The sequence below is a fragment of the Elephas maximus genome, chromosome 6 (genome assembly GCF_024166365.1).
Source record: "Elephas maximus indicus isolate mEleMax1 chromosome 6, mEleMax1 primary haplotype, whole genome shotgun sequence".
In the NCBI taxonomy this organism is placed as follows: Eukaryota; Metazoa; Chordata; class Mammalia; order Proboscidea; family Elephantidae; genus Elephas; species Elephas maximus.
The window spans coordinates 122,217,618-122,241,788 of record NC_064824.1 but is presented as its reverse complement, the minus strand read 5'-3'; positions in this window follow the sequence as shown (position 1 = coordinate 122,241,788).

The window sequence follows — 24,171 nt, the reverse complement described above, 5'->3', positions numbered from 1 at the left end:
TTACTTGTTTCATTCTTTTTGAAGCTCAAGTATCCTCTATGATGAGTGAATTAGTTTTTGATAAAATAAGTTTTAATCTTTTCATTATAAAACAGTAATGCCTATTCCTCCAAGAAAAGCTAGCTTACATTTATCCATCTTGCAAGCATTCATCAAGCATTTATTTTAAGTTAGGCTCTGTTCTTAAGTCTTTAGTACATTGACTAGGTTCATTCTTACAGCAACATTATGAAGGGAACCATCCCCTGTTTTGCATATGAGGAAACTGAGGCACAGAGAAGTTAGGTGACTTGCCCATGGCTACATCAGCTCCAGAGCCCAAGCTTCAACCCCAGTGGTCTTCTGTGGACTCAGGATATACCCAGTATCCTATCAAGCAAACCCTGCTGCTCTTAACAGTGAACATTTTGCTTACTTTATGTGCGTTCAATTTTTTATACAGTAATCCCAGTTTTAGGTAAGCATAATAATTATATTGAAATACTTGGTACATAACCTTATTTTATGAAAAAAAATGCTTATAAAACCTTGATCCTTAATACTTCTTCCCTAATTTTTATGTATCTTTTAATAAATAGTTTTGTGTGACCTAGATTTTTCCTGTAGCCATTTTCTACCTAATTTAGAGCCTGAGTATGTCTTTGATTGAGAATAGAGTAATGTCTCTTTGCTGTGTAAATCCTGGAGAACTGATGGGGAGATTTTGTACAGAGTGCTTTTCAAGAGCTGAGAAATATGTCCTTATATTTCAACACATCTTATTCTTTGTACTATTTTTATCACTGAGAAGCAGGCATATAATGAACGCACCCTTAAAATGATAAAACTCAATCACGTATTTTAGACAATGAATCCGTCATTCTGTAATGTTCAATGGACAATTTAAATACAGAGTTTGCTGCAGCAGGAAACCTTCTCTGTCTTTATGAAAGCAAAAACATTTACCAGTAAAATAAATCTTTGATCCAGAAGCTCTAAGGCAAACAGATTCACTACCGTTGCAGCATCATATCACACCTCAAGAGAAAAATTAAATTCAGCTAATTGGTCACATTTACAGCCCACGCAACATCTGCACTGAAATTATTAAGCATCACTAATGTTCTAGAATATCCCCAGAAAGCCAGGAACCAGGCTACTTTGCAGACTCTCAATGATGACTCATCTCAAACCTAATGACAGACACAGAAGGCATGAATCTGGTCTCCCTGTATCTGCCCCAGGTCCTGCTGTTGGAGTGATCTGTCTGTTAGCAATGTTTGGGTTAAAAGCTTCACAGCACAAAGATTCACAGCAACGGAAGGCCTTGGAAAATGTCATCTATGTATCCTGGCCAGCAAGAGTTTTGGGCGTTTGGAACATGTTCTAAGATCAAAAGAAGACTCAAAGTAATAGCAGTGTTTAGAACTGGCTGCATTAAATAGTTGTTGCATAAATACCACCAACTTTATAAGCCACCATACCACCCCAAATAGCACAACTTGCACTAGTTTGCAATGGTCTAGTTCTGCCTGAGAGATTTAAACTCTCACTGATCTGTTGATTAGAATGGACCAATGCAATTACAGTCACTTTTCATTTGACTTCTCAAGGCCATGTGTTCCAGTCCCTGGGATTGTGAGTATTTCATTTGACCTTGACAAGCTTCAGATACCTCAGTGACCAGTGGTGATTAAAAGAGTGGGTTCTGGAGTCAGATTTCCCTAGTTGAATCCCAGCATTGCCACTTACTAGGTGTGTGACCTTGGGGAAGAAAAGTAAGCACAGTTCTCTTTTCCTTACCTTTAATGGGGATAATATTAGTACATACCTCATAGGGTGTTTGTACACTGCTTGGAACAGTACTCAGCATGTAGAATGTACCTGATTTTTTTTTATTATTATTGTAGTTATTATTATGGACAAAGTAGAAGTGATAATCCCTGCACTGCAAGGTTGCTTGGAGGATTAAATGAGATAATGTATGTCCAATATCTAGCACAATGCCTGTTGTAATCTAGGCACCCAACAAGAGTGACTAGTAATAGCTGTGATTTTTGTGAGCTTACTCAGCCAGGCCCTGTGAAGGTACTTTATACACATTCTCACAACAACCCTTTGAGATAAATACTGGTGATACTCCTATTTTACTAAGGAAATAAAGAGGCATACAGAAGTTAAGTAATTTGACCAAAGTCAGAGAAAAACTAGCCACATTAATATAATATGAGTTGGTCTAAAGAATAAACCCATAGATCTTATTGACTTAACACACTAGAGTATTATTTCTCATGGAAAATCAAAATGGGTGGCCCTGATTGATGGGAAGCCCTCCTCTAAGCAGTGAACCAGGCCTTTTCTGTCTAGTGGTTCCAGAATCTTTGACATGTGGCCTCCAAGGTAGCCATGCTTATCTGCCTTAAGAAGGGAAAAGGGGAGAGAACAGGAAGAATTATACAAGTGAGAGCTTTATGGGCCAGGTCAGGGCACATAGCACTTGTGTTCATATTTCACCAGCTAGGATTTAGTTATGGTCACATTTAAGTGCAAGGAAGGCCAAGAAATGTAGCCTAGATGTGTGCCAAGGAAGCATAGAGTTTGGTAAAAAGCCAACAGTCTGTGCCACAGTGGCAGAGATGGAAGACACAGCCAGGGATGTCTGACCATAAGCAATTAACCAATATATCCACTGTCTTTATGTCCCCTCTTTCTCCAAAAAGCAGTTGGAAAGCTATAAAATACCATAAAAATGCAAGTTGTTATCCCTATCCTTAGCCTCTGTAGAGCTGAAACCTCTGACCCCACTGTAATATAATATGAATTAAAAATACTTTCCTGGAGCTGGACTCATAAAAGAACAACTTTAATGGCCTGATTCATGAACACTATATTTACTTGGCTTCCAGCACTCTTCAGTATTAGATCTACATGTGCCATTCACTGAAGTGCACTCTTTGGATCTGCCATGCACTGGAGGTTTCTGTATTTTTTTAGTTTTGTCTACTAAATACTAAACTAAGTCAACTTCACTCAAAATTTCACTTTTCAAGGCCTTTAACTGAAAAACTGCAAACAACCAATTGTGACTAAACTTTTGATTGTGTATTTTTAGAGTCTTTTAATCCCAGCCTATGACATTTAGGTTTGCCCAGAATTAGATTGTTCTTCCACTGAAATTGCTTCTTGGAAATTGTTTTGGCCCCAGGCTGCATTAGCTTCTTTGAGAACATAAAAATGTTTAAAATATCATGGGCAAACTATGTCAGAAATCAAATAAGAATACTGTACCCAGCTGTGTCTAGTGCCAAATCTCCCTAAACAAGTTATACTTGACAAGACTTTACAAGATTATTTGGGATCTTGCAGATGACTTTTCAGTCCTCTGATTCCTCTAGCTCTATGTCAGCTTGTGATGAGAATCAGAACTATCAGATTGATATTTTGTTCCTGGTAAGAGGTCCCTTAGTCACCATTTAGCACAAAAAGAGAGCTTGAGAATATTGAAATTTTCTCCTTCTCTTTTATGTGACATTTTGGAAAAGGTTACTCCGTATGTCACAATGCAGCATAACATTCTTCTAAAGAAGGGAAGTGCTCAAAAAAAAAAAAAAAAAGCTCCACCTAAATGAGAAATAAAAGTGGAAACCAGGAAGAATGGTAATTCAAGGTTAACCTGAGTAACTGTGGCTGCTGGAATTATAAAAAAAAGAAATACGGCTTTGGAAGCACTCCGTCCTATTAAGTGACAGAATAGCATGAGGTCAGGAAGGCCATCTCCCACTACGGTGTAGGTAACTCTTCACCCTCAGTATTTGGCTACAGCTGCTATAAGATGTGTACCCCCTCTTCTGGGATAGAATGGTGTTATGGATTGAATTGTATTCCCCCAAAATATGTGTTGGACTCCTAACCCCTGTAATTGTAGAAAGGATCCTGGTGGCGCAAACGGTTGAATGCTCAGCTGCCAAAGGAAAGGCTGATGGTCTGAACCCGCCCAGCCACCCTCCAGAGCAAAGACCTGGCAATCTACTTCTGTAAAGATTTGTTGTTATTGTAAGGTGCTGTCATGTGAGTTCTGACTCATAACGACTTTTTGTACAGCAGAACAAAATACTGCAGGGTCCTGCCCCACCCTCATAATCGTTGCTATGCTTGAGCCCATTGTTGCAGTCACTGTGTCAATCCGTCTTGATGAGGGTCTTCCTCTTTTTTGCTAACCTTATACTTTACCAAGCATGATGTTCATCTCCAGGGACTGGTCTTGCCTGATAACATGCCCAAACTATGTGAGGCAAAATCTCACCATCCTCACTTCTAAAGAGCATTCTGGCTGTACTTCTTCCAAGACAGATGTGTTTGTTCTTCTGGCAGTTCATGCTATATTCAATATTTTTCTCCAACACCATAATTCAAAGGTGGCAATTCTTCTTCAGTCTTCCTTACTCATTGCCCAGCTTTTGCATGTAAATGAGGCAATTGAAAAATACCATGGCTTGGGTCAGGAGCACTTTAGTCCTCAAGGTGACATCTTTGCTTTTCAACACGAGTCTTTTGTAGCAGATTTGCCCAATTCAGTACATTTGATTTCTTGACCGCTGCTTCCATGGTTGTCCACTGTGGATCCAAGTAAAATAAAAACCTTGACAACTTCAATCTTTTCTCCATTTATCATGGTGTTGCTTATTGGTCCAGTTGTGAGGATTTTTGTTTTCTTTATGTTGAGGTGTAATCTATACTGAAGGCTGGAGTCTTTGATCTTCATCAATAAGTGCTTCTGGTCCTCTTCACTTTCAACAAGCAAGGTTGTATCATTTGCTTATTGAAGTAAAGGTTAAAAAAAAAAACAAAACCATTGCTGTGAAGTCGATTTCGACTCGTAATGACCCTATGGGACAGAGTAGAACTGCCCCATAGGGTTTCTGGGGATCGTCTGGTGGATTCCAACTGCTGACCTTTTTGGTTAGCAGCCAACCTCTTAACCATGGTGCCACCAGGGCTCCGAAGTAAAAATTACAGCCTAGTAAACCCTATGGGCAATTCTACTCTGTCACATGGGGTCGCTATGTGTCATAATTGACTAGAGGGCACTCAACAAAAACAACATAGCTGTGGATGTAATCCCATTTCAGCATAAGACTTTTTTTGTTACATTATGAGGTCACACCAGTATAAGGTGTGTCCTAAACCTAATTACTTCTGAGTTATAAAAAGAGCAGATTAGACACAGAATGAAGCACAAATGGAGGAAGAGGGGGTGGATAGACATCACATGAAGATGACCAAGGAACTGAGGAACACTGGGGGTACAGAAGCTGAGAAAAAGATCTTCTTCCAGAGCTGAGAGAGAGAGAAACTTTCCCTATAGCTTGAGTCCTGAATTCAGGCTTCCAGCCCCCTAAACTGTGAGGAAATAAATTTCTGTTCTTTAAATTCACCCACCTGTGGTATTTCTGTTACATCAACACTAAGACACTAAGACAGAGGAGAACAAACCATATCAGCCACTCTGGGGCTGAGGGGTTTCCTCCTTTCAGCAGGAGATGAGACCAACAGAAATCTGCCCATACATGGAACATTTGCTCTTAAGAAGGCTAATAAAAAGATGAGTGTGAGAGAGGCTCCAACGATAATTTTCTGATATGTGGTCTTTTCCATCTTTGGTTGTTACTATTTTTTAGAAATACTCAAAGCTGAGGTTGCTGGAGATTTCCTGCAGTGAGGGGGATAACAGATCCATCACCCCAGCCTGGAGATTTTAATCTGCCCTTCTAAATACGGCTTACCTTGCCTGACCTCATTCACTGCCATTCCTACTCTCTCCAACCAGGCCACTGTTATTAACTATATTTTATCCCTCAGGAAACTGAAGATGAATTAACAGCCATTTTTTTTTTTTTTTATAGTTGGCTCTCACTCTTATTGCTAAATCATAATTTTTCATTATTTCTCACTTAAATAACAAAATGCTTCAATAGCTCATGTTGAGAAGCAGTACAGTGTCTCTTCTCTAGCAGAGGTCCCTGAGTGGTGCGAGCACTTTGCAAGTAGCTGCTAACCTGAGGGTTGACAATTTGAACCCACCCCAGTGATGTCACAGAAGAAAGTCTTGGTGATCTGCTTCCATAAAGAATATAGCTAAGAAAACACCATGGAACAGTTCTACTCTGTAACTCATGGGGTCGCTATGAGTCGGAATTGACTCGATGGCATCCAGCAACAACACCCAGAGCTAGACATTAGCAAAATCAAAACCCTTTTCTGTCGAGCTGATTCTAACTCATAGCAATCCTGAGTCTGCCAAAATCAGGTAGAAAGAAAATATGTGTTCATTGCCCTTTGTTTATCCTTACCAGTTTCTTGCCAGTTTGACAGACAGATGACCTGTCTGCTTTTAATAGTGGTGCTTGAAGGGAATGTCAGCGCTTGTTCAAAGCAAAAGCCAAAAAATAATATGATTTTTATTTATTTATTTAAGACATTTATTTTCATAAATATATGAGCCTAGAACTATGGTCTTGACACGTTTTAATTCACCACTGTCGCTTTGATTCATGGCAACCCCATGTGTGTCAGGGTAAAAACTGTGCTCCATAGGGTTTTCAAAGCTGATTTTTCAGAAGCAGATCTCCAGAACTTTTTTCTGAGACACCCCTTGATGGACTTGAACCACAACCTTTCAGTTAGTCGTCGAGCACAATAACCATTTGTACCACCCAAGGACTTCTTATATATTAATAGTAATTAATACATTTTTAACATACCCCATACCTGTCGCCATTGGAACATAGGTGAGAAAATATCTAGTGATATTTGTTTGGCAATTAAGTAAAATCCATTTTGAGCAACTCAGGTTTGCCAGTTTATGCACCTGAATAAGATTAATGAATTAACTAAATTGTGGTGGCTGTATTCTTCAGACTACATGGAACAATTATTTAAGTAGTTAATACCAGATTGTCGCCATATGCCTTTCTCATTCAAGGGGAAAATCCCCAAATCTGCTCTGTTTTAAAGGACATAAAAATCACAATTTCCCACCCTGACTCAGATCTCCAGTTGCTAGACACTTATTGAGTTCTTCATAAAAAAATACATATTAACTAAAATCAATGAAGTAATTCTAAAACTCTTGCACAATACCCTTCGGAATAAAACAATTAACTTACGGGCTCTAGTATTTCAGTGGGTTAAGCAGACCAATTTTCTCATCCAACACTCAAAAATTCCTAGTGTTAGGAGTTAGACATTCATTTTTAAACACCAGTGTTGAATTTGGGGTATTTTTATTTACAAGTTACTGGTTATAAGGCAGTAAAATGAATTTATAGAGTACAAATTTTCTATTCCCTCCAGTCCATGAGGAATGTAAAACTGCCTTGGGTTATTTTGTGATAAATTTAAGATGAGCAGGAGTTTAAAAATAATGGGAAAGTGAAGAAACTCAAGGATAAGAATTATAATCATTTTCTCAAAGTGACTTCCATGATTCTGCAAGCACCAAGATTAAATGCCTCTGCTGCCAACCCCTCAAGGCTCTCTGTCTTGATTTCCATGCAAATAGAAAGAGAGGAAAGAGAGGAATGAATTGGTTTCAGTAATCAAAACGAATAAAAATTTTGATGAGAATAAAGGTAGAAAACATAGACAGCATCACTGGTCCCAGAAATATAAATAGCTGAGATCATAAAATCAAAATACTGCTGTACTGTATAAATCTAGGCCCATTAGTAAAAATCTATAGCAGTCACCTGCAATTTAGTAAGATAAGCAAGCATGATAAGCCTTAATGCTTCAAACTCTTTCAAAGAGAGGTGTAAGGTAAATTCAAGATTGTATTATGTATGCTCATATGTTCATGTTTGGTAGAGAAGAAGGTCAATGAGCCAAGCACAATGATTAAGTGCTTGGCTGTTAACCAAAAGGTCAGTCATTTGAAACCACACATTGGCTCCCCGGGACAAAAACCTTGCAATTTGCTTCTGTAAAGACTACAGTCAAGAAAACCCTACGGGGCAGTTATATTCTGTCACATGAGGTTGCTGAATGGAAACAATTCTCTGGCACCAACAGTAAACAACAAAGTAGAGCGTCAGTGAAAATGAAGTAAATTTTCAATGAAATGGATTGACACAATAGCCGCAATAACAGACTCAAACATGCCAGTGACCATAAAGATGGCACAGGACCAGAAGACCTTTCATTCTGTTACACAAAATGTTGTCATGAGTCAGAGCTGACTTGGTGGTACCCTACAACAACAACAACGTATTCCCTCACATGGCAGGATTTTAAAAAAGGCTAAAAACAGGAAGGTAATATGTTTATAGAATGTAAGTTGACTTGCTCTTGGGGTTAGACAAGTAGGTAAAACTCATACGGGATCCAATAGAAACCAGTATAGTGTTCTGTGAAGTGAAATAGGGTATTAAGAGGTTGAGTTACTCCTTAAAGCTTTGGCAATTAAGAAATAACTGATGTCAGGAATAGGAGGAGGAAATGGATGCTTGGTTAATTGACTCCATGAACTCCTGTCATGAGACCAGAAGGACTGGATGTTACTCAGCTATCATTACTGAATGTTTTAATCAAAGATTCTATAGCAGGATCTTGATCAAAAAGGGAAATATGAACGAGAACTTCAAATTCTAGAGCCATGGAGGCTGGATGAACCCCTGAAACTATTGTCCAGTGATAATCTTTAAACCTTAAACTAAAAATATCCCCTGAAGTCTTCCTTAAACCAAATAATAAAAAATAATAGTTCAGCTTAATTACTAAAGAGTGTCCACTTTGAGTATTGCGCTCTTTTTTTTTCATTGTGCTTTAGATGAAGGTTTACACAGCAAATTAGTTTCTTATTAAACAATTAATACACATATTGTTTTGTGACATTGGCTGACAACCCCACAATGTGTCAACACTCTACCCTTCTTGACCTTGGGTTCCTCGTTTCCATTTATCCAGTTTTCCTGTCCTCTCCTGTTTCTCATCTTGCACCTGGGCTGGTGTGCCCAGTTAGTCTTGTATACATGGTTGAGCTACATGTATTACTGTTTGTTCCGTGGACCTGTCTAATCTTTTGATGAAGGCTGAACCTCAGGAATGGCCTCAGTAATGAGTTAAAAGAGTGTCTGGGGGCCATACTCTAGGGGTTTTTCCAGTCTCTGTCAGACCAGTAAGTCTGGTCCTTTTTTGTGAGTTTAAATTTTGTTCTACATTTTTCTCTAGCTCTGTCTGGGACTCTCTATTGTAATTCCTTCAGTGCAGTCCATGGTGGTAGCCAGGCACCATCTAGTTGTGCTGGACTCAGTCTGGTGGAGGCTGTGGCCATTAGTCCATTCATCCTTTGGACTAATTCTTCCCTTGTGTCTTTAGTTTTCTTCATTCTCCCTTGCTCCAGACAGGGTGAGACCAGTGGAGGATCTGAGATGGCCACTCACAAGCTTTTAAGACCCCAGATACCACTCACCAAAGTAGGATGTAGAACATTTTCTTCATAAACTTATAAACTATGCTATGCCAATTGAGCTAGATATGCTCCAAGATCATGGTCCCTAGCCCTCACCCCAGTAATTCGGTCCCTCAGGGAGTTTGAATGTATCTATGAAGTTCTACAACTTTGGCTGGGTCAGGCTGTGCTGACTTCCCCAGTATTGTGTACTGTCTCACCCTTTACCAAAGTTAACACCTACCTATTGTCTGTTTAGTGTTTTTCCCTTCCCATCCCTGCCCTCCCTTGTAACCATCAAAGATTGTTTCTTTCTTTTCATGAGTTTTTATAGTAGTGGTCTCATACAATATTTGTCCTTTTGTGATTGACCTATTTCACTCGGCACAATGCCCTCCAGATTCATCCATGTCGTGAGATGTTTCATAGATTCATCATTGTTCTTTATCATTGTGTAGTGCTGTGTTGTACATATGTACCATAGTTTTTTTATGCATTCATCTGTTGATGGGCATTTAGGTTGTTTCCATTCATTTTGCTATTGTGAATAAGAGCATTGTGCTCTTTTAAAGAATTATGTATATAAGATCAAGTTGACAACAGCAACTCAAACGAGTAGATGCGAAACTTAGGGATAGTGGGTTTATGTTAACAGGGAAGGAACAATTCAGAAAAGGAGGATGAGAATGGTTGTACAACTTGAAGAATGTAACCAATATCACTAAATTGTGCATGTAGAAATAGTTGAATGAATGTATGTTCTGCTGTGTATATACTCAACAACAGTAAAGTTATTAAAAATAAGAAATAATGCTGGCTCATGTGAAGAATTTATGATAATCCTCAAATATGTGGGAAAAACATAATTTCTTCATTTAATCAACATCCTAAAACCTGACCAAATCATTCATAAAGTACTATTTCAGAACACATGAACAAAATTGCTTTCAGTGGAGATGAATGGATAATCATGGCTAGATCACCAGCACCTGCCTGCCAGATTTGGTTGCAGTTCACCACCACTCATTCTGAATTGATGAGCCTTTGCACTACAGGTGATTCTTTAATATTATTACTACATTTTTTTTAAAGTCCCATGTGTTCTTAAGTGCTTTAAGTAGGGTAGAACCAAAAACACAGAGGGATATTTTAGGGAAATCCTCTCTTCTCTCAACAAAAGTAGTTACAGTAAGTATTCACCATTCCCCTTGGAGTAGAGGGAAAAATTACATAGAGAAAAAAAATTCTGGTGTATCAAACTATCTTTAGAGAGAAAAGATTTAGATGACTATAAAAATAGTTTAGTTTTCAGTTATCTTAAATGCAACATTCACCTGGGATTGACCTTTCTGGAAACTCAATAAGTATGCTTCTCCAAAGGATCAAAAGATTTACTCTGATTGCTAGTCAAGATTTAGCTTTGTGATTTCTCTCTCAAAATTTCCCTGAACTCTGCTTTGTAAACACACACACACACACACACACACACACACACACACACACAGCTGTTGTTGAGGATGTGGAATGTGTTCTAGGAAACCAGAACAAAGACTGGGGAGGAGAGACTTAAATGTGGGTGATTTCTCTGAAGCCTTCAGTTGTCAATTGAAAGCATTCTACCTCCAGGCCTAGAAATTAGGAGTTTAGCAAAATTTGCCCCTTGGTCTTCATCTCAGATACCTAGAATAGAGTGTAGCAGCCATCAGGAATGGAACAATTTGGAAAGATTAATTCTAAGGCATTAAAAAAAAAAAGGCATTAGTGACTTGGAATTTGATAGACTAAGACTGTGGTAGGCAGAATAATGGCCCCCAAAGATGCCCATATCCTAATCCCTGAATCCTGTGAATGGTAAATTATATGGCAAAAGGAAATTAAGGTTGCACGTTGAATGAAGGTTGCTAATAAACTGCCCTTAGACAGCCAGATTATCCTAGATTATACGGGTGAGCCCTGTGTAATCACAAGGGTCCATAAAGGTAGAAGAGGGAGGCAGAAGAGTCAGAGATGTGATGGCAGAAGTAAGATTGAGTAATAAGATGTGAGAAGGACTCAACCCACATTGCTTGATTTGAAGATAGAGGAAGGGGAACATGAATCGAGCACTACCAGCAGCCTCCAGAAGCTAGAAAATGCATGAGAACAGATTCTCCCCTATACGAAAGCCTCCAGAAAAGAATGCAGCCCTGCCAACATCTTGATTTTTGTGCAGTGAGACCTGTGTCGGGCTTCTGACCCACATAACTGTAAGATAATAAATTTTTATTGTTTAAGTCACTAAATTTGTGATAGTCTGTTGCAGCAGGAACAGGAAACTAACTCGGATTGTGGTAGTGAATGTGAAGTGTTGCTTTAATAAATATTTTAAAAATGTGGAAGTGGCTTTGGAAATGGGCAGTGGGCAGAGTTTGGAGGAATTATAAGGAGCATGATAGAAAAAGCCTAGATTGTCTTGAACAGACTGTAAGTGGAAATATGGATATTACTGATTCTCTTTGGGAGGACTCAGAAGGAAATGAGGAACATGTTACTGGAAACTGGAGAAAGAGGGATCCTTGTATTAGTGGCAAAAAAAGTAAGCAGAACTGTGTCCTATCATTGTGTGGAAAACAGAACTTGTAAATGATGAAATTGAACAGTTAGCTAAGAATATTTCCAAATAATGTGTTGAAGGAATGTTCTGGTGTTTTCTCACTGCTTTAGTAAAATGCTAGAGGAAAGAGATAAATTGGGAAAAGAAGTACTAAATAAAAAGTAACCAGAACTTGATGATTTGGGAAATTCTCAACCTATCCAGGTTGTGAAAGGTCAGAGTATTCAATTACACAAAAGGCTATTTGAAGTAATTAAGTGTATGACTCATAGATCCCCTTAGCCATCTCATCAGAAGCCAGAAATTGAGATGAGACTATCGAGGAAAGATCTATGGAGGAGCCTCCTGTCTAATGGAATAAATCCCCATGACATACACAAAACACTGACAAGATTCTTGAAAATTTTATATCAGCAGAAACACTGCCAGCTGGACCAAAAGAGACAGAGAAACTGAGAAAGTTAAGTGGATTGTAGAGAAAGCATGAAAAGACAATTGAGTTGCTTGAACAATAAATAAACTAGAAACATTGGTGTCTTGATCATCTAGTGCTACTACAACAGAACTAGCACAAGTGGATGACTTTACCAAACAGAAGTTTATTCTCTCACACTTTAGGAGGCTAGAAGTCCAAATTCAGGGCACTAGCTCCAGAGAAAGGCTTTTTGTCTCTGTTGGCTCTGGAGGAAGGTCTTTGTTATCAATCTTCCCCTGGTCTAGGAGCTTCTCACCACAGGCACACTGGGTCCAAAGGCACTGTTCCTGGCACTACTTTCTCGGTGGTATGAGGTCCCCTGCCTCTCTGCTCACTTTTTTATATCTCAATAGAGATTGACTCAAAACACAACCTAATCTTATAGGTTGAGTCCTGCCTCATTAACATAACAGCCTCTAATTCTGCCTCATTGACATCATAGAGGTAGTATTTACAACACAGAGGAAAATCATATCAGATGACAAAATGGTGGACAATCATACAGTACTGGGAATCGCGGCCTAGCCAAGTTGACACACATTTTTTGGGGGACACAATTCAATCTGTAACAATTGGTATAGATGCTAGTTTAAAAGTAGAATTGACCTGGGAAAGTTAAAGTTTATTTCTTCCTGAAAGAATTGAAAGTCAGAATCGAAGACTCTCAGAAGCAGAAGGAACTAGGAAGTGATAAGAGTTCAGTTCCCCTCATAAGAATATGAGACAGTTGTGAAGACAAAAATGGAAAAGTAAGTGTGTTTATAAATGTTTGGAAGATTTTATATTGATGCTGTTTGAAAAAATAATAGCAATTATGTAACTCTTCCTGCGATGGGATGTGTGTGAAAACTTCAAAATCAAAAACCAAACCCGTTACCATCGAGTTGATTTCTACTCCTAGTGACTGTACAGGACAGAGTAGAACTGTCCCATAGGGTTTCCAAGGCATGCGTAGAATATTTGAACTCCCAACCTGTTGGTTAGCAGCTGTAGCTCTTGAACACTACGCCACCAGGGTTTCCATGAAAACTTCATTTCACAAATATTTAGAACTTTTCGTGTTAGAACAGATGATCCCAGGATGGGACTCTTCTATAGCAATCCTGGTAATGCAAGAATCCAAAGTGACACACTATGTGTAGATAAAAATGTGATGACTTTATATTACTGAATCCTTCAGTCTATAGAGAGACAGTCTTGGTGTAAAAGAACAATAGACAATAAGTTTTTCAAATAATTCTACTTGTTTGAACTTCTACCCACTACCCCTTGGATTCCTAATATAAACACTGCTTATGCCTATGGAGGACTTATTGTATTCCAGGTCCTGTGCTTTATACAACTTGAATAAATTATTTTATATATTTTTACAAAGACACTATAAGGTAGGTACCATTATTATCTCTATTATTCAGATGAGGAAATTGAGGCACAAGAAAGTCAACTAATTTGACCATTTGGTGAGTAGTAAAGTAGGAATTTAAACTCAAATCTGCATGATCCTGGAAACCTAGCCATTAACCATCGTATTGTCCTTCTTTTTAAAGTATCTGAAAATTAACTGCCTATATTCAAAGCTCTCTGATATACCTGGAGAGTCGCATACCACTTGTAAAGCACAAAGAGTTTCTTAGTATAATAAATAGGTATAGTATCTTCCCTACAAACTTCCTGGCTGAGTTTAGGAAGGCAAAAACTGAATAGAACAGAAAATGCTCTCTCTAAGTTGAGATCAATTGCTTATGCACCTCCAGAAACGAGTGGTAGTAATAGCTAATATTGATTGAATACATATTATAGCCCAAATACTAGGCCAAGTGCTTTCCATACATTATCTTATATAACCCTCACTCATGAGGGCACCTATTTTACAAGAGGATGTGAACCAAGGCTCCAGACCCATACTGAGACCACTATGATTTCCTGAGTTATGTAAATAGATAGATGTGTATATATTTTTGCATAGAGAAAAATCTGGCACTAAGATAACCAAGCCATTTTGAGTTCTATTTACCTGTTGGAGTGGGAGTCTGGAGGACAAATATGTGGTTGTACAGCCTTAGGAGGGCATGAATGTTTAGTGCCTGAAATATCCTTTGGCAGCTTAAAAAAAAGTTCCAGATGGTTCCTGATTAGGCTATTCCCTCAAAATTTTTCAATATTGAATGAACCTTCCTCACCCCATTTGTCTGAACCACCTTAAAATCCGGGGACAGTTTTCCCCTCATCCATTTTCAACAAGTTGCTATCACTGTTTCTCCAATCTGCTCTCATTCTGCAGCTGGCGCCTCAGTTCTCTGTGGGCCCCTGAGTCACGGAGAGTGGGTACTTAGCAACCAGATCAGATAAGCACAGGATGTTCCATCTTTAATGACATGATTTACCGTTCAATGTGGCCTTCCATATCATTTGTTAACATTTTAGACTGTAAACTGACCTAAAACCAGTTTAGATCGGGGAATAGACAGAGGAATCATTTCTAATCATAGTTTAACTGACAAATATTGTTGTCTGAAATTTACCCTAACATTTTAGTGTGTGTGTGTGTTTTCTCTCTAGCACTAGAAGTGACTTTAGTTGCATGATAATAGATTTCAAAGGTTAACTGAACATTTCCCTGTTCTTGTTTTCTTCTTCATATTGAGGAAAATAAGAAAGGAGTTGTTGCTAGGAAAACACTAATAGCCGCCAACTGGTTTCCTGACATTTGAGTAAGCTTAGAGGTCTATCAGTAGTACATTGTGAATCAAAGCCAGTACAGATCATTTCATCGCTCCATCAATCATTGACTATTCTGACAAACTACAAAGAGAAATAAGACTGATACCATTCTATAGTATACCACCCAATCTCCCACCTGGAGAATCAGAATTTCCTTTAGCTTGCCACATAGAATGCCACATAAATTTCCACATAGAATGCCATTAATGTGTACTCATGGAAGAGGAAATCTAAGGAAATGTCAATGTACATCAAAAACAAGCCTTTTGAAAATAGGTTATGTCTCATAACCAATAGGTAGATTGGGAAACTTCATAAGTAGTATACTATAAATGTATAAATGACAACATCAGAGTGGTTCTTGTCCTAATTTCTTATACACAGTTTTGATTGCAAAGGGTGCAATGCCCACGTTTCTTTCTCTTTTTTGAGTAAAGATATAGACTGTGTTTGTTAAAATGGAAATGTATGATTGGGGTAATGCCTGAGGTGATGTAACCACAAAGACCTGGGGAGAACAAGTGAAAGGAAGGGGATCTACGACTTTAAGATAATGCAGTAAGAGAACCAGAAGAGGTATCACATAGAAAGGAGCCCTGTGTGATGTAAATGGTTAACATGCTTAGCTGCTAATCAAAAGGTTGGAGGTTCAAATCTACACAGAGCTACCTTAGAAGAAAGGCCTGGTAATTTACTTCCAAAATATCGCCACTGTAAACCCTACAGAGCACAATTCTACTATGACACATATGGGGTTACCACGAGCTGGAATCGGCACCGCAACAACTGGTTGATCACACAGAAACCTGGATATGGAGGAGCAGCCAGAGATTGGCCTGAGATCATTGGGCAACCCAAGAGCAAAGTAAGGAACTGGATGGGGGTGGGAAGTGAAGAGAGAAGAGGCAACAGAGAGAGAGAGAGATAGGCTGAGGATGGGAGTTTTGGAGGAGACATTAGATAAAAAGCAACTTCAAAATTTTGCCAAGAGTTGACTGTGGATATGTACAAACATGGTTGTCAAGTTGGCAACACTTATCAAGAGGCTTAATACTGTTTATGCCTATGATTTAATAATGCTATTTTGAGGATTTGTTTCTAAGAAAATAATTCTAAATAAAGAAAATGCACATCATTATTTATAATATCAAAAACTTGGCAACTCCCGAAATGTCCAGCCATAGGTTAATCATTGAGTAAACCATGTCTACCTATTCAATTAAAGCCTACAAATACTTTGAAATGATGTTTCAAAGACTACATAACAAAAAGGTTTATGATCTAAGATTGGCTTAAGTAAACAGAATACAAAATCAAATACACAGAGTGGTGTATAAAAACACAGTGCCATATTGACTGGGGCATAGCAGACTATTCTAAGTCACTATGTTTTGGGGGTGGAAGTTTTAGGCAATTATCTCTCTTCCATTATTTCTTTTGACAATTTGTATTTTCCAAATCCTGTTTAATGTGCCAGTATTATTTTTGCAATGGAAATTATTTGTTGACTATTAAGATCACTATGATCACAAAGCTGTATCTTAAAGCTAGCTAGGTAGGTATCCTTTTCTTTCTAAAGTCTTGAGTTTAATCAAAGACAATGATCCCAGAGAGGGGAAGTCACCATTAGGTTAACGATATATGATTAGTGTCTTTTTAATAGTTACTCCAAGTTTGCCTGAAAGTTAGCCGGAAAGATAGACCCCATTCTGAGGGTAATGTGGGGCCATTTGAATCATCTGTCGTCTTGTAAGTCCAATGCCAGCTAATCTTGATAGTAAGCAGATGAGCTGTTATTGCTACCATAATTGGATTTTGTTAGGATAGGAGACAGAAATAGAGATGGATTTATTTTCTTCCCTTAGAGATTTGACATTTAAAAAGATATCCCTGCCAGTATAGAATCTGGTGAAGGCTGCTCTTTTATAGTGGAAATCTTAAAGAAAACCATGTTGGGTGGTGATTCCTATGAGGGTGCCAGCCTATTTAAATGAAGAAAGGGTATTATTTTAATGTTGAAAGGAACCTAGAAATGTATCAGCTACTTCAGGAGGAAAAGTATTCACATTTGTAAATTAAATTGCTCTTTGCAATATTCATGGATGAGTTGGGCCATCACTGAAACTGGAGGCAGTCTGCAGAATGTGGTGGAAAGGGGCTGGAGTTGGAGGTTAGAAGGGAGTTTGAATCCTTTATCCACTGCCTTGAGAAACATACTTGATCTCTTTCAGGTTCAATTTGTTTATCTATAAAATGTAAATAATAGCAATAACTACTACCATGGATTAAGCACAACGGTCAGGCACTGTGCCAAACACTTTATATGCACTAACTCAGATCATTCTTACATCGACTCCACGAGGAAAGTACAATTAGGAATAAATAAAGCCATGTATATAAAGCAGCTGGCATAGTGCATAGCACATATAGAGGTGCTCAGTGCATATGTTTCCTTTCCCTAACAATAAGATCCACCACTCTGGTCCACAACCTAATAAAAATAGAATAGTAGGTAGTTTGTTAGAGCCCATAGCTTTTGCTCTTTTCTATCCATTTAGACAAATGGTATCTTGTCATAATTTTGTTTTCCTAAAGGCAGATCCTGAGACAAGGATTTAGGTGCAATTAGTATATTTAGGAGTGAAGAAGTGAGATGAGGAAAGGAGAAAAGTCAATAAAGGCGACACACACAGACACATGTACACACTAATGTTCATTGCAGCACGATTCACAATAGCCAAAAGGTAGAAACAACCTAAATGCCCATCAAAGGAGGAATGGATGAACAAAATGTGGTGTATACATACAACAGAGTATTACTCAGCCATAAAGAGAAATTCCTGATACATGCTACAACATGGATGAACCTTGAAAACATTATGTTAGCCGAAGTAAGTCCATCACAAAAGGACAAATATTATATGATCTCACTTATATGAAATATCTAGACTAGGCAAATGTATAGAGACTAAAGTATATTAGTTATTACCAGGGGCAGGAAGAAGGGGCAAAAAGAGAAGTCTTGTTTAGGAAGCATTGAATTTCTGTTTATAGTGATGGAAAATTTGGTAAGGGATATCGGTGATGGTTGCACTACATGATTAATGTAATTAGCACCACTCAATTGTACACGTGGAAAATCTTGGAATGGTAAATGTTGTGCTACATGTATCTTTACATCAATTTGCAAAAAGTCCATAAAGTGTGAATTAACAAATAGATTACTGCTTTGAACAACTGGGCCTCAATCCTGCTAGGGTCCCCCTGAGGCTCTGTAGAAAACAGCTCAGAAATTTCTTTCTAGGAGCTGAGGAAGCTGGGAAATTTATTGTTCCTGGTTGAGGGTCGTTTCTGGAACATAATTCTCCACCACTCTGGCTGTCCCCATGCTCACTCTGGCTGGGCAAGATTCCATACCCAGAAAGGCTGTCAGGCACAGGGACCAGGCTAGTGACCTCTGGGGTGAGCTGAGGGGACATGACAGCTTCTTGATGCAATAGTAAAATGCCAGGTTTACTCTGCAAAGAAAGGGTCACTGATTGGCAATACATTTCCTTAATTTGAGTAGCTCAGATATATGAAAGTGCAGTGCGTGACTTGCACAGACTCAGCAGAAATCACATCACATCTTTGAATTTACAGAAGACATAGACACATAGAGGGGCCATTTAACAAATTATTCTAGCTGTTCAGAGCAAGCAATTACACAAATAAAGCCTTGCTGCTTGCCTTCCCCTCCCCCACTGTGAGCTCCAGCCAAGGACATGTCTGGAAAGTAGAAGTCCAGGGCATGATTTAGAGAAACTTCTGCAGAGAGATGGTAGACGAGAAGGAGAAAGAAGCTTAACAACTTAAGACTCCAAAGGCAGGTGGAATTCAAGAACCTAGAAGAACCCAGAACAGAACCTCTTGGATTAGCATAACCACCAAGCAGCAAGTTCACTTTCCAAGTAATGCAACGGTCTACATATTTGGAATCAAGCAGGTGAACATGCTGAAAAGCATGGTTCTGGACGTTTGACAAACTCTGTGCTGTGTCACAGGGTAAATGTTGAATGTAATTTCTCAGCAGGCAGTTCAAATGGAATGCCCACTATACTAGCCTTCTAGCAAACTGGATGGTAAAGGGAAGACCAGTGTGGGGGATTGAGAAATAGGTAACAGGACATGAGAAGAGGTGAGTCACATTTGAGGGAAGAGGTGCAGGTCCCAGGGAGTGAGGACGGGAATGTGAGGGGAACTCACCAGTCCAATTCATTCATTGACTGCACAAAAACGAAGAAGACATTGCCCTGCTTTTAAGGAGCTCATATTTTAGTAGAGAAGACAGGTGTGCAGGTAGCCAATGTTAACCCTCTCTAACAAGTGCCACAATGAAGCTGAAAAGAGGGTGCTTTGGGATAACAGAGGAAGGACAGTTAACTAGGGCCATGGGAGGGTGGGGAAAATACCCTGTGTATAGCAAATGGCTTATTGGAGTTGAGAAGAAGATTCAGCATGAATATTTAGTCTGAGGAAGCAGGGTGGATGGATCATTTTGGAAAAACAGAGGGTATCAAATGTAAGCTGCTATACCAAATATTTCATCCACATCGGGAAAGAGAGAAAAAGAAGAACATATAATCCTCTTGGTATTGGGGCACCAGCACAGTGGTAAGCAAAGCTAAATAAACCAACATACCATGGACTCAAAATGAGTCCATTGTTCTAATAATCCTAACAAACCAACCAGTTGCTGCTGAGTGGTTTTCCACTCGTGAAAATACCATGTGTGTTAGAATAGACCTGCACTCTATAGAGTTTTCAATGGCTGATTTTTCAGAAGCAGATTGCCAGGGTTTTTTCTTCCAAGGCACCACTGGGGAACTTCAACTCCCACCCCTTTGGTTAGCAGCCCAGGGCAGTAACCATTTGCACCATCCAGGAACTCCATTTTCATAATAGAATTCCTTTATTCTAGCCTTTAGTAGTATATTTCAAAATTTTAATTGAACATTTTCCTGGGAAAGAAGGAGTTGGCTTCACTCATTATTGATTTTTTTTTTTCATATTTATTTTATCTGTACAAGCATTGAAGCTTTGGAAACACTGGCATTGCACCCTTCTGTGACCCAAGGACATGGATTCAGGATGAGAAGAGCCTGCTTGAGAGTAACAGCCCTCTCTATCTTGAATAAGCTTAGCATGTGTGTGTGTGTGTGTGAGAGAGAGAGAGACCAAAACCAAAACCAAACCCAGTGCCGTCAAGTTGATTCCAACTCATAGCGACTCTATAGGACAGAGTAGAACTGCCCCATGGAGTTTCCAAGGAGCTTCTGGTGGATTAGAAGTGCCGACCCTTTGGTTAGTAGCCTTACCACTTAACCACTACGCCTCCAGCGTTTCCATAGAGAGAAAGAGGCAGAGAGAGAGAGATGTTCTATCAATCTCTCTTCCACTGAAAAACTTTTCTTCTCTACAAAGGAGAGTTCAAGAATGAAAACCTTATCCTTGCTTAGTTAAACACACTTTGCCTAATCAGAAAGATATGGGGGAAGCTCTTTTGGTTGTACATAGAAGAAGAGTCAAATTGGCACCCATTTTTACAAATTGCATCATCCAATGGATGTTGGGGGTGTATTCCAGAGCTGGCTGAAGTATCGGGACTCACTCCCTTGATCAGCAGAGAACATGCAGCCCAGAAGGGGCCCGAAAAACAGCTTGGCTTTAGCTTGGGCACATTCTGGCTCACAGACATAGTGCAGGCACAATTATAACTAAATTCTCCTGGGATTCTGGGGTGGGGGTGTGACATGCCCTCCCACCATCTCTCACTGGCCTTGAGAGTCAGAACAGTTGAGGAACAATGCTGAACATCAGGAAGAACTGAGATGAGGTTAGAACAGGGAGAGGGCTAACAATGCTAACTTAAGAATAAGAATAAAACTAATTTGTTGTTTCTTCTCTATTAATGATGTTTTTTTCCACAACTCAACTTAAACCTATATTTTGGCTATAATTTATTATTACATACTTTGGTCAGGGATGTCCAAAATATGAATTTGGATAAAACAATGCTTGTAAATATTCCACTGTTTAACATTTGTTAAGACAGATCAAATATGAAAAGAAAATCAATAAGTGAACCAACTCCCTCCTTTCCTGGGAAATGTTCAAAAAAAAAAATTGGAATGTACCGTTAGAGGCTAGAATAAAGGATTCTATTATTTAAACAATGGAATATATAAAAAGGGACACTAAGTAAGCTTACCCCCATGTGTCTGTCAGTTTGTCGTACTGGGGGGACTTGTGTGTTGCTGTGATGCTGGAAGCTATGCCACCAGTATTCAGATACCAGCAGGGTCACCCATGGAGGACAGGTTTCAGCTGAGCTTCTAGACTAAGACAGACTAGGAAGAAGGACATGGCAGTCTACTTCTGAAAAGCATTAGCCAGTGAAAACCTTATGAATAGCAGCAGAATATTGTCTGATATAGTGCTGGAAGATGAGCCCCCTGGGTTGGAAGGCACTCAAAAGATGACTGGGGGAGAGCTGCCTCCTCAAAGTAGAGTCAATCTTAATGACGTGGATGGAGTAAAGCTTCTGGGACCTTCATTTGCTGATGTGACATGACTTAAAAGGAGAAAAAAACAGCTGCAAACATCCATTAATAATCGGAACCTGGAATATACAAAGTATGAATCTAGGAAAATTGGAAATCATCAAAAATGAAATGGAACACATAAACATCAATATCCTAGGCACTAGTGAGCTGAAATGGACTGGTATTGGCCATTTTAAATCGGACAATCATATAGTCTACTATGCTGGGAATGACAACTCGAAGAGTAATGGTGTTGCAATCGTTGTCAAAAAGAACATTTCAAGATGTATCCTGAGGTAAAACGCTGTCAGTGATAGGATAATATCCATACACCTACAAGGAAGACGAGTTAACACGACTATTATTCAAATTTATACACTAACCACTAAGGTCAAAGATGAAGAAATAGAAGATTTTTTACCAGCTGCTACAGTCTGAAATTGATCAAACATGCAATCAAGATGCATTGATAATTACTGGTTATTGGAATGCAAAAGCTAGAAACAAAGAAGGAGGAACAGTAGTTGGAAAACATTGCTTTGCGGATAGAAACAATGCTGGAGATCAAATGATAGAATTTTGGAAGACCAACAGCTTCTTCATTGCAAATACCTTCTTTCACAAACATAAATGGTGACTATTATGCACATGGACCTTGCCAGATGGAACACACAGAAATCAAACTGACTGCAGCTGTAAAGAGACGATGGAAAAGCTCAATATCATCAGTCAGAACAAGGCCAGGGGCCGACTGTGGAACAGACCATCAATTGCTCATATGCAAGTTCAAGCTGAAACTGAAGAAAATCACAGCAAGTCCACAACAGCCAAAATATGACCTTGAGTATATCCCACCTGAATTTAGAGACCATCTGAAGAATAGATTTGACCCATTGAACACTAGTGACCGAAGACCAGACGAGTTGTGGAATGACATCAAAGACATCATTCATGAAGAAAGCAAGAGGTCATTGAAAAGAAAGGAAAGAAAGAAAAGCCCAAGATGGATGTCAGGGGAGGCTCTGAAACTTGCTCTTGAATGCTGAGCAGCTAAAGCAAAAGGAAGAATTGATGAAGTAAAAGAACTGAACAGAAGATTTCAAAGGGGCTCTCAAGGAGACAAAGTGTTATAATGACATGTACAAAGAGCTGGAGATGGAAAACCAAAAAGGAAGAACATGCTCAGCGTTTCTCAAGCTGAAAGAACTGAAGAAAAAATTCAAGCCTTGAGTTGCAATAGTGAAGGATTCCATGAGGAAAATGTTAAACGATGCAGGAAGCATCAAAAGAAGATGGAAGGAATACACAGACTCATTATACCGAAAAGACTTAGTCGATGTTCAACCATTTCAAGACGTGACATATGATCAGGAACTGATGGTACTGAAGGAAGAAGTCCAAGCTGCTCTGAAGGCATTGGCAAAAAACAAGGCTCCAGGAATTGAAGGAATATCAATTGAGATGTTTCAACAAACAGATGCATTGCTGGAGGTGCTCACTTGTCTATGCCAAGAAATATGGAAGACAGCTTCCTGGCCAACTGACTGGGAGAGATCCATATTTATGCCTATTCCCAAGAAAGGTGATCCAACCGAATGTGGAAATTATAGAACAATATTATTAATACCACACACAAGCAAAATTTTGCTGAAGATCATTCAAAAATGGCTGCAACAGTATAACGACAGGGAGCTGCCAGAAATTCAGGCCGGTTCCAGAAGAGGACGTGGAACCAGGGATATCATTGCTGATGTCAGATGGATCCTGGCTGAAAGCAGAGAATACCAGAAGGATGTTTCCCTGTGTTTTATTGACTATGTAAAGGCATTTGACTATGTGGATCATAACAAACTATGGATAACATTGTGAAGAATGGGGATTCCAGAACACTTAATTGTGCTCATGAGGAACCTTTACATAGATCAAGAGGTGGTTGTTCAGACAGAACAAGGGGATACCGATTGGTTTAAAGTCAGGAAAGGTGTGCGTCAGGGTTGTATTCTTTCACCATACCTATTCAAGCTGTATGCTGAGCAAATAGTCTGAGAATCTGGACTATATGAAGAAAAACGGGGCATCAGGATTGGGGGAAGACTGATTAACAGCCTGCATTATGCAGATGACACAACCTTGCTTGCCGAAAGTGAAGAGGACTTGAAGCACTTACTAATGAAGATCAAAGACCACAGCCTTCAGTATGAATTGCACCTCAACATAAAGAAAACAAAAATTCTCACAGCTGGACCAATGAGCAACATCACGATAAATGGAGAAATGACTGAAGTTGTCAAGGATTTCATTTACTTAGATCCACAATCAACAGCCATGGAAGTAGCAGTCAAGAAATCAAAAGATGCATTGTATTGGGTAA